The following is an 11,714-nucleotide window of genomic DNA, read 5'->3' as shown; positions in this document are numbered from 1 at the left end:
ATAGAATGGGCTCTAACATGCTTGCCTTTCACTCAGCACATGTCAATCTGCTCAGCAGATTGGTTTTCTTTGCTAAAGAAACTTTTGGGCTTCCTTGGATTCAGATGTTTAAGGATTTGGTTGGGATTCGCTTTAAGCTGAGCCTAGTGCGACCTTTCACTTTATATTTTCACGCAGGAGTTGGTAGCTCGGTATGAGGGGGTCAATTGGAGTCTCACATCGACTAGAGATTAAGATTTTCATTCCTTATAGTGAATGCAATCTTACCTTATAAGCTGATTTTATGGGTTGAGTTAGACTAAAGTCCACTTCTTACACTCTATATCATTACATATTCTACTTTTATTAAATATATAATCATAAGCTTTATTAAAATGATTTATAAGAGCTGAGATATTTAAAGGGAAAAGTTATCTTTACATGTTATTGTATAAAGTGATATTAAACCAAGTTTTTTATTAATTAAGATCCATCGACGCTCTTTTAGTAATATATTAAAACGCTGTTTAATACCTTTTTTAAGTATAAAAAGATAAAAGCTATAAAAAAAGTTTTTTTTTTTCCATGGAAACATTGAATTCAGTCATTCATTGACATCCTATAAACTAAGCATTCAATATATTTAGAAAAGTCTTACAAAAAATGAATTTGAATAAAATTAATTCTACACAAATAAGTTTAGTTGAAGTTAATTTTATATTGATGTGATTAATGATTAATTTACACAAATATAAGTTTTTTTATTGTAAAATACTTGAAATTGCTACAATTCAACTTAAATAGTGTACTATAAACAAACCAGACATATTCTCCTGATTTAGTGATATCAAACAAACAAGACATCCTAGGACAAGGTGGTATGAGTATACGTTGAAACATGAGACGATCAAGACATTGACTCATTTGTGTGGTAGCTGGCTCTTGTAGAATTGTAGAGCAGCATACCAAATTGTACAGAGGTAGGGTAACATATAAGAAACAAAAGTGTATCTGGGAAACAAAAAGACAGCACTCACTTTCAGTGCTTTATGCTATATCTTGATACATATATAACGAAAGGGAAGATGGGTGAAAGCTAACCAGTGTTCTGCATGCCAGCAGCAATACCTTCATAGTGAGAATGAGGGTGTCTTCCAACCAGGGGCATACTCACTTGTTGGGTTCAGTTTTATAAGTTCATCAGCTGATTTGCTTGCCTCTGCAGACTCCTTGATATGCGGGGTCGTGCCTTCACCTTGTAGTTAGGATCACGGATACGTTTCAATGTGTAAGCTTGGAAAACATTGAGTGTAGTAATGGGAGATGACGAAGTCTGAGTCTTTGCTTCAAGTAGGGGTCCCCTTCAAGAATCTCCTTGTGTCCAGCCACCTACAGTTTAGCACACCACAAATATATCATCATGTGAAAGAACTGTGTTTGTTCTTTTTGGAATGAGTTCAAAACTATAAAATGTTGAAGGCTTTTTAGCATTACCTGAAGTAGGAGTTTTTGGTTTCTTCATATTTGTTCCTCAGTTGATCCCCAAACGGCCAGAGATCCTTTGAAACAAGGAGCCTATCATTCAGAGCTCCGATTTTGGATTCCTTTGGCAAACACCATTTCCACTAAATCAAGTGTGACCCTAAAGAAGGGCCATTGGTTGTACATCTCTTGCAGCATGCTGAGATTTTTTTTTAGCATTTTTATCTAGAACTTGTTTAAATGCTGCTCCAAAGCCTAGCACACTGGAAGATGAAACCTTGTTTGGTCCATGCAAAGATCCAAGGTATTGCTCGCAGTGTTTCAATGCCTCACTGGGCCTTCTCTTTGCTGGTCGACTTCCAATATTCATCTGCCGTACTCCAACTCTGGGTGTAGCCTACATGATACATCAAAATAGTTGATTGTGATTGTCATCATTTTAAACAATTACATCCCACTTTTACATTTGACCTTTTAATGTAAAAAAAATTACACTTTCAATCAATCAGATCAGAATCATGATAAATATGACTTTAAGTCAACAAACTTAACATACATACAAATTTCTGATTGAATGACAGCATTGAGTGATGAACTATTTCTTTAACTTATTTCAGAAGTTTCACAATCAAGTTTATGAATAAGCTCTGATGTCATCTGATAAGACTTGATGACAAGTACTTAAAGTGTTTACTAAATGTGGTCCTTACCAGGCGGAAATACTCAACAAGCGCGGTTCCTGAACAATAGATCGGTATTCCTCAGTAGCATGACAGCCATCTGATCCATCATAGCGCGCATTCTGGTTTTGGAGAAATCGGGGGGTTCTGCCATGTTCTAGTGTGGCAGCAGTGAAACGTTGTAGTGTTCTAAAACCAAGTGTTGTTCTCCAAAGCATGCTCAATAACTTCACCTTGGACTGTCACACGAAGTGATCCATGGATTGTGTCAGGAGGTTGAGACAGAATAGCAAGATGAGTAGGTCCACCTCCTCTTCAACAGTTCCACCACGACCATGGAACATGGTTAGCTTAATACCAATTTTTAGAACCTTTACAAGTTCCTCTTGACCTTATATAGCTGCCATGCTGCAGAGGAACCTCCCAGCATCTTTTCCTGAATCTGAGTATCCAATTCACTTCTTGCTTCCATCGATCCTATTTTTGTACCAGTCTACGGAGAACAACCGTGCCAAAGCAGCAGGAGCAGCCTCTAGATCAGCTAGCTTTTCAAACAATGGCACAACTCTTAATGGATGCTTGACATGACATTCACGTTGTAGAAGCTCAACTGCCAGCACATCAGATGGTGCTGTTGCCATTGATATGATATAGGCTCCAAAGTTATCTGGTTGGCAGTTCAGCTATCACATGAAATGTGTCCAAAAACATCCCTGATTTCTTCAGTTTGAGGAAGGTCAGGTCCAAATAGTGGCCTTTTCCCACTTAATTCGGACAACAACCACTCCTGTTCAGACCATTCCTGGTAAGAGCCAATTTCCAAGTGTTTGGTAATGGCATCCAACACATCAGTGTGACGATCTGACTCTTGCCTGATATCAAGCCTTACTATTGACAGTCCAAAAGTGGAGACTTGTCTCAAGAAATCAAGAAGGCTTCCATCAGCAATTGCTCGATCACCACAAGCACAACATGATCTGTAACAAAGTTCAAGAGGTTGCAGGAACTGCACAAATTAACTTTAGTTAGTGTCTGTCAAATTATCCAAGGAAAAAAAATTCTTTCAACCAAAAACCAACTTGTTAAATAACTAAATGTTAACAAGAAAACATATGATAGTAATAATACAGGAAACCAAAAACAATGGATGTACCTCCTCAACACTGGTGAAAGTGTTTTCCTCTGGAATGTCAGAGTACCCATTTGATAGTAAATGGCGCGAACGCTCACGAGTCTGATAGAGCCTATCCCTTCACTTCACCAAGTACCACACGATATGGTTTCATTTGTGGGAACCTTCTTCCCAAATTCCTGTATAATGAAGAAAGAAAAGATTATCACACAAGTAAACTAACCAATATATTTTCACCATTTAGATAAAGACACAAGTAGACAACAGTTCGTTCCATTGTACAAATAAAGTATATAAACATATTCACCGAGTTTAAAGAAAGAGTATGGGAACACCTATATAGTGTTTTGCAACTTCATCTTTTATTAGGACCTGTGGACCTCATCTGCATGAACGCGTAGTTCATCGTTGCAACGCCACATTAGAGAGCTTACAGAAACAAGAAGGAAAATCAGCAAAATGATTCAAGAGTAACAAATCATCCACAATTATAACTTTTAAAGTATGAAAGAGTTATGGATTACTTCAAAATGAGATCTTCTATCTGGGAATAAGTACATATTTAGCAGCCATCATTCTAGCCAATAAGCAAACATCCCTTGTCACCTCAGGAGTCACTCTTGGATTACCTGTATCATATTTGAAACATAAATTTGCATTTACTTCCATTTGTCCAGTATTCTAAGATAATATGTAGTACTGATTTTCATCTCATATAAGACTATACCATCACGATCACCCCCCATCAAGAAGAAAATTGAATAAGGGGAGCATTATAGGAACACGCTCCTTAATTCCTATATTGTTCAAAGCTGTATCAACACGGCGCAGAAAACGTGGAACACCGTTCCAAATTGTTTTCATGGAAGTAGCTCATCCCTGCTCTCATCTCATCTTGTGGTGTTGGAGGAGTCCTCCTGATTTCATCTGTACGGAAGGCAGCTTGAATCTACACAACATCGACAAAAGTAACAAAAGAAAATTGTCAACAATGTCAACTCAATAGAGCCTTTGTTTCTTCTTCTGCAGAATTAACTCCAAACAAAGGCATTGATGCGATAAAAAAGTAAAGGTTAACGGCAGTTTGCTAAACCAACGAACAAAATCCTAATGGTTTGATACTTACCTCCCTCTGCAGGGCCTCATCAAGCTCCTGCTTATCATCAGGAGTTATGTCTTTGGCATACAATTTAGATAAACAATTCCTTATCCTGCCAATGCAGATGAAAACCAGAAAGCTCAATTTTGGTATCTGGAATCAACTTAAACAAAAATACAAAATCGAATACTGGAGCTGAAAAATACTATATTTTGTAGTAAACCTTGCATGCTTTTGAAGCAAAGATCTCCGAACTGATTGAGTAGGATGAGCAGTAAGAACCAGATCAACAGTCTGGTTTTTCAGTGCATCAAAACTTCCTGAGGAGACTTCTTCAATTCAAATACAAGTTTCTTGAGAGTTTCTTCAATGTCTGATTCTGTAGTTGCATTGTTCTCATCTGCAAATCCCCCTTCTTCAACTTGTTCCTACGGCGGCGAGAAATCTGGACCTCCTCAGCCAAGTTGGCCAAGTTAAGCATGTGGGAAAAGGACTTGGCCAACAACAATAGAGTCCCCTGCATCTAAACTAGTTATCACATTTCCAAGTTCTTCCAGTTTCTTAGGGTCATGCTTTCCTTCATATTCAGCCGAAAGTTCGTACACTTCTTGAACCTGCATAAGAACATTTACGTGAAACAGTTTTCCAGCTCATAAATGTCAAAGAGAAATGAAAGAACACATAAAAAATCCAGTATATTATTAACTCATGGTAAATTTAAATCAGCCAAACTAAAGATTTTGACAATATCCCCCACATTGTTCCCTTTATTTTACTGATTACATATCTACCTTCTGAGTAGTACTTGACATTTCAATCACTAAGACATAAAGTGCACCCCACTCAAAATCTTTTGGTCAAGTTTTGTACTTTTGTATCCTTAGAGGTAAGTCAAATACATATTCAAATTTGTTGAACTCCCCATATTGAACAATGATATGGCTAAAACAGGTATGTACTCATTGAGAAAGCTAAACAATGTATACAAAAGTGTATCTTAGTGCTGTTATTGGGTGTTCTGATCACCAGGTATTAGGCCATTATTGAACCACCAATAGATGTTTAATCCTTTAAATTCTAACTCAAGATATTGCAGTCTTTATTGTGAGGGTAAGTTGAAAATGTATGTTGAAAAATCCTACATTGAACAGTGATATATGATCGAAAAGGTTTATGTAAGTGGGACACAATGCTCACTCTACTAATTTTAAGAATTAGCTTTTGTGATTGAGTTAGATTCGATTCCAAATACAAAAAGTGATTTTTAAATAAAAAATAAAAAATATTGTTCACGTGATTTCGATCAAGGAATATCCACCTCTAGAATCCATTATTCAAAGGCCTTTTCTTCTTGGCTACAAGAACATATCGAGAGTTATTTTCCCTTAAAACCAGTATCAGACAAGTCCCATGTTTTTTTTTCTCACCAAACCAGTATCAGACTTTCACAACAAAGAGGAACACGAGAGACCAAACAATGTGTAACCAAATCAAACCAAATCTAACAACAAAGACATCAAAGTAGGAGAGACAAAAAAACTCACTGTTTCTTTCAGATCCTCCCCGTTGTAAATTCTGCAGAATATCAAGGAACCGATCCAGCAGAAGAGCATCATACTCAATGAGTTTGTCATCCTCACTCACTTTGGAAGGAGCCAATTGCCGAAGCTGTGCATCAATGGATGCCATCTTTTCCAGGTTCCGGTTCGCCATTGTTCACTCAGTCCCTTCGCCTGTGATCTAAAAAGACAACCATAGCCCCCACAAGAACAAATAAAAAACAAACAACAACAATGGAAACTATGAACTAAAACCAAGGGCCGAATCAACACAACATCCATAAATTCTTTCCACGGCCCGCAATTAATGATGAAAATTGACTTCTATGATACGACGAATGGATGACACGTGCAGGGTGATACAAATATTATTACAACCAAACTGAAAAAAATGCCAATTGCAACACAACACGTGGGGAAACAAGAAAGCATGAAACATATGACTTTGGCATGACCCATGAAATCAACAAGTGGTTGGAATCCAATATGGTACCTGTGTACGATGAAGAGGAAGATCACAGCAATGAAAAATGGATCAAAAAGTGAGATATACAGGGTTTATCATAAAGGGTGCACATAGTAGTGGCTTTATATAGAAAAATAGAGTCATTTTTACGTGCCTAAAAAATATTTTTTTCTTCCTTTTATTGTTTTAATCGAACCTCATTATTACTGCAGAAGATGGAATATGCTTTAGTTTTCTAAGATTCTCTCCATCTGTACAGTTAGCAGTTTTTTTTGTGTTGGGTAAACTTTTTTCTGTCTCAAATGCTAACTAGGTTGAATAGGGACCACATCGAATCTTCACCTTTTCCTTATTTTAAAGAAACAAATAAATTAAACTAAGATATTCTTTGAAGAAAGATCTTTAGACATCTAACAATAATTGAAATTAACTTTGTCTCCTTCAATGATTTTTTTCAAGATATAGACTTGTTTAACATGATTCAACTTTAGACTGTTGGTGAAGAAAACAAAATGTCTACCTCTCATTACAATATAGACAATTATATTAATCTATCCACTTAATGCCATTAAAAATCTTCAAATTTTTCATGTAAACATATTTTCACAAACCTTTCAACCTATGTGTTTTGGCATATATAATGAATTGTCCATTGTTAATATTTTAAAATAAATATTTGGATTTATACCACTACCCCATACTCCAAGAAAAACTAAATTACCATAAATGGAAGCTCTTATTTTATTTACTTTTGTCATAAATAATGTATAGATATACTAATATAATAGGAAAGTGTTATTTGTATATAATAAATTTTTAGTTATTATTGATATTACTTTATAAATTACATTAAAGATTTTTTTTAATATTAAACTATTAATTTTAGGGCAAATGTAAATAATATTTATATTCTCTAGTTTTAAAATAAACTTTCACATTTTTTTAATAAAATGATATCCCCACACTTTTGGTTTTGAAAATAGATATTAGTTTCTTATATTTTAATAAAGTAACCATTACTTCTTTATTTTATTTAAAAATATCATATTGACTAAAATTTGAAAAAAAAAGCTTTTAAACATAGAAATAAAGATTTTTATATAAAATGGTTTATTATTATATATTGAAAATGTCATAAAATTTATACTATCATTAATTATATTTTTCTTATACAAATTAAAAATTATATCTTTTAGAAAATATTATTTTAATATAAAATAAAACATACAATTAAGTTTATGAAATTATTATATTTCAAAGGGTTTTAATACACGTATAATATAAATAAATAAAGTATATGATTGCCACTCTTAAATAACCTATAGATGTCTATTTTTTAGTTAGGGTGTGATGTAACGTTTTTGTCCTCCTTATACATTTTGGTTTTACGAATTTTCACACATATTGAGAATCCAATAAGAATTTCCTGTAAGATGGGTTGTTCTAATAATGTGAAAATACCATTTGAAAATATAATTAAATTATTTAAAATTTGTTCATAAATTTTTTTTATTAATTGTAATATTTTTTAAATTTTATTGATTTATTGAAAATTTAGAGAATTATATTTTGAAAGAAAATAAGATGAATATCATTTTATTAAAATATATATTAAAAATGCAATATTTTTAGATGAATGTTATTTTATTTTTTAAAAAAGCTAAAGTGTGGATTGTTTTTTTTTTATAAAGATAAGTGTTAATTATATAATTTTAATAGAATTTCAAATCTTTTGTGCATGATTACAAAATTGACTTTCAATAGGAAAAGAACTTTAAAATAGAAGACCAATACATCATTCCACCACATATATCCTTTCAACAATCAAAAGTGGAGATGTTTTTCTGACGCTAATTGCATTATTTTATTTCACGGTTCATAATCACTTTTGATGACTATTTACACTTCAATTTCGCCTTTCGCCTTTGTTCCCATTTCACTTCCATGAGGAAAGTGAATGAAAACATTTATTATTTGGTATTGTTTGTGAAAAAAAAAACATTTAAACAAAAATAATTTATTAAATTATAGATTAAATGTTTTTTTAATCATGTATGTTTAAGAGAAATTGATTTTTATCTCTAATTTAAGATTTGGACCTTTGTAAAAAAATTATTAAAATAATTTTTTTTTAAGTGATAAACATATTTTTATAAAAATTAGAATGTTAAAATATATTATGTTAACGTAAATATTAATATTATAATATAAATCATTCGTTTGTTATGTAAAAAAAAATATTAATATAAAATTATTTCAATAATTTTTTTATTATAAATATTTATAAAATTTAAAGTTTAAAATTAGAAAACAAAATTCAATTTTACATCATGATACAGGAAAAAAATATATTTAACTATTCAATTATTATATATAAAAATATTATTAAAAAATTATACTATTTCACTTTTGCTTTGACCTGTTTTTTAAATTTTACATTTAACACAAAACAGAGAAAACGAGCTCACAGATTCACAATCATGTATAGGCTTATGCTGATGCATCATGAGTCAACATACTTTAACCGTAGTGTTTTATGCTTTATTTTTAATTACTCTGATTACGTTGGAACTGCCAATAACTAACACACTATGAGTCACAAAGCATGTGAGGACACATTAAAAGAAATGATTAATAACAATTTGGTACTAATCACGCATGCTTTAATGACATCTAGCATATTTTCAATGATGATCAGCGGCAAGGGTGGAGCATATTCCCATGCTATTTTGGTTCAAGTTTTTTGTGCATTTTGCATGAAATATCTCCAAGAAAAGAATAATTTTAACTTTACATGTTTGGGTAAATATATTCCAAGAACCACCGATTTTTTCAAAGGGAAATCGAATTTATACACTTTTGAAAAGGTCGTATGATGTTGTCTATGCAAATGAAATGCTTTATGAATGAATAATTATAACGAACATGACATACTATATAGACTTAATTGCATGTATTTTACAAGAATATAGTTCTGATTTCATCACGATAGAAACAGAACTACATATTGAAATTTTATTAAATGTGTGGATTAGTTATAGTAGTACTGATAAGTGCCAATGTGTAATTTTTATGATTGAGAAATTGAACACTTTGTAATTTAATTGTTGCTTAATGTAAGAAAAGTATCTTAATCTAAGAATTATTGAATATGATTATATATTTTGAACCAAGAAACAAATGAAAAAATTTAATCTCAATTTTTGTGTAAATTGCAGATGAATATAAAGCATTGAAAGAATGTATTCAAGTTGGCATTGAAAGAAAGAAAGCAAAAACTTAATTGGATCACAAGAGGATTTAGCTCAAGCTAGAAGATTTAGCTCAAGCTAGAGGATTTAGTTCAAGCTAAATTTTGTCCAGAGTGATTAAAGGTGCAGTACTAATCTAGCCCAAACTAGAATTGCTAGCTCAAGCTAAATCTGTCTAAAGTTGATTAAAGGTGCAGTAATAATCTAGCCCAGGCTAGAATTGCTAGCTCAAGCTAAAACTGTCCAAAGTTGATTGAAGGTGAAATACTAATTTAGCCCAGGCTAAAATTGCTAGTTCAAGCTAAAAATGCACCGAAAGATCTAACTTAAGCTAAATTGGCTAGCTTGAGCTAAAGTTCAATATATAAATTTTGAAAGTAAAACAAAAACGGTGGAAACAAGAAGTGATTTTTAAAGAGAAGCTAGTGAGAGAAAAGAAGAAAACCTCTTTCTGAGGAGAAGAACGTGCTCAGATCAGCCATTCTTATGCAATCCAGATCAAGAATGAAGATTGGAGGAGTTGTTATGAGTGGCTAAGTGCTTTCTAACTTGGGATTGAATGTAATCTACTTTGATCAAATGTATTCTTGGTGATATATATATTATATTATATATATATATATATTCTTTTTTCTATTCGTTCTTGGTATTTTCGTTTCATGCTTATTGCTTGATTCTATCTGATCAATGGAGTCTTGATTTTGATCCTTAAATTTAACTGGGAAGTACTTTTAAGGATCTGAAATAGATGAAAATACTTGATAACTTGTAATGTTAGGAATAGATTTCAGGTTATTGATTGCATCATAATTCTGTTCCTAAAGCTGGATGATTTGTTAAATATCTGAGGATTTAGTGTTTGAGAAATTATCTTATGAATTTCATTCGTGAGGAATCAAGGTGAATGACTTTAAATTAAGCATCAGAATAAGTAGTTTTGAGTATTATATATTGTATTATTCAAAATACAGATGACTGAGATAGACACAATTCAATCCAAGTATCTTTATCTAAATTTGATAAGTTAGTTTTGGTTTTGGTTGAATCAAACCCTAAATCTCTGAGTTACTTGTGAAATCTTTAATTTGGTTATGAACATGCTCTCAAAATTATTTTCTATACTTAATGAGTTTTATAACAGAATATCTTAATTAGAATTGTTCCCTGTGGGTTCGACATTCGTACTTTAAAGAGTACTATATTACAGTTGATTCGGTACACTTGCCGAGAGAAAAATATCAACAAGTTTTTGGCACCGTTCCGGGGAACAATTTCTTTTAAGAATTTCTGAAGTATAACTTCTTGAGTATTGTGAATAGTTTGTTTTCTTTGTGAATAAACACTTGTTTAGATATTATTCTTTTATCCTGTGTTAATCCTTACTTGAGTTGTCTTAGATACATGCTATTAAGAGGATAGGTTCCTGAAGATCAATTGGAAATTGATTCAGAAATTGAGAAGACAACTAGAAAAAATCAAAGCAAGAAGATAGAAGAAAAGAAGAAGCAAGGACAAGAAAAAGGAGAATCTTCCAACACTCTCAACTCACACAATCAAACAGAGTTCCAAATGACTGATAATAGACAAAATCCACCTAGAAGAACATTGGGAGACTATGCTATGCAACAAGGACCAAGGCATTTCTCCAGCATAGCCATACCTCCTGCCACCAAATCATTAGAAATGAAGCCAACTTTTCTTAGCTTAATTAACACTCATCAATTCACTGGAATGGATCATGAAGACCCTTATACTCATTTATCCACATTCTATGAGTTGGTTGGGACCATGGGCTTCGAGGAAAATGATATTGAATCTGTTTATTTGCGTCTATTTCCTTTCTCACTTGCAGGAAAAGCAAAAGAATGGTTAAAGTCGCATCCAAACCAGAGTCTAAGTAGCTGGAATGATGTAGAAGAGAAAGTCCTACATTGATTCTTCCCATTCTCTCGATATATCAAGGCTAAGTCTAATATCTCCACATTCAGAAAAGGGCCAGATGAACCTTTTTGTGAAGCTTGGGAACGTTTTAAAGTGATGTTAAGAAGGTGTCCTAATCATGGCTT

General features: G+C 32.6%; 2 pseudogenes; both read right to left on the bottom strand.

The window, feature by feature from the left end:
- Window positions 1-975: 975 nt before the first annotated feature.
- LOC137837336 (phosphoenolpyruvate carboxylase-like) lies at window positions 976-6,481 on the bottom strand (annotated as a pseudogene).
- Window positions 6,482-11,608: 5,127 nt separating this feature from the next.
- On the bottom strand, window positions 11,609-11,714 carry LOC137838942 (small nucleolar RNA R71; annotated as a pseudogene).

Source organism: Phaseolus vulgaris, chromosome 4 (assembly GCF_000499845.2).
Source record: "Phaseolus vulgaris cultivar G19833 chromosome 4, P. vulgaris v2.0, whole genome shotgun sequence".
Taxonomy (NCBI): domain Eukaryota; kingdom Viridiplantae; phylum Streptophyta; class Magnoliopsida; order Fabales; family Fabaceae; genus Phaseolus; species Phaseolus vulgaris.
The sequence above is the reverse complement of the archived record's forward strand: the minus strand, read 5'-3'. Positions and strand labels throughout refer to the sequence as shown.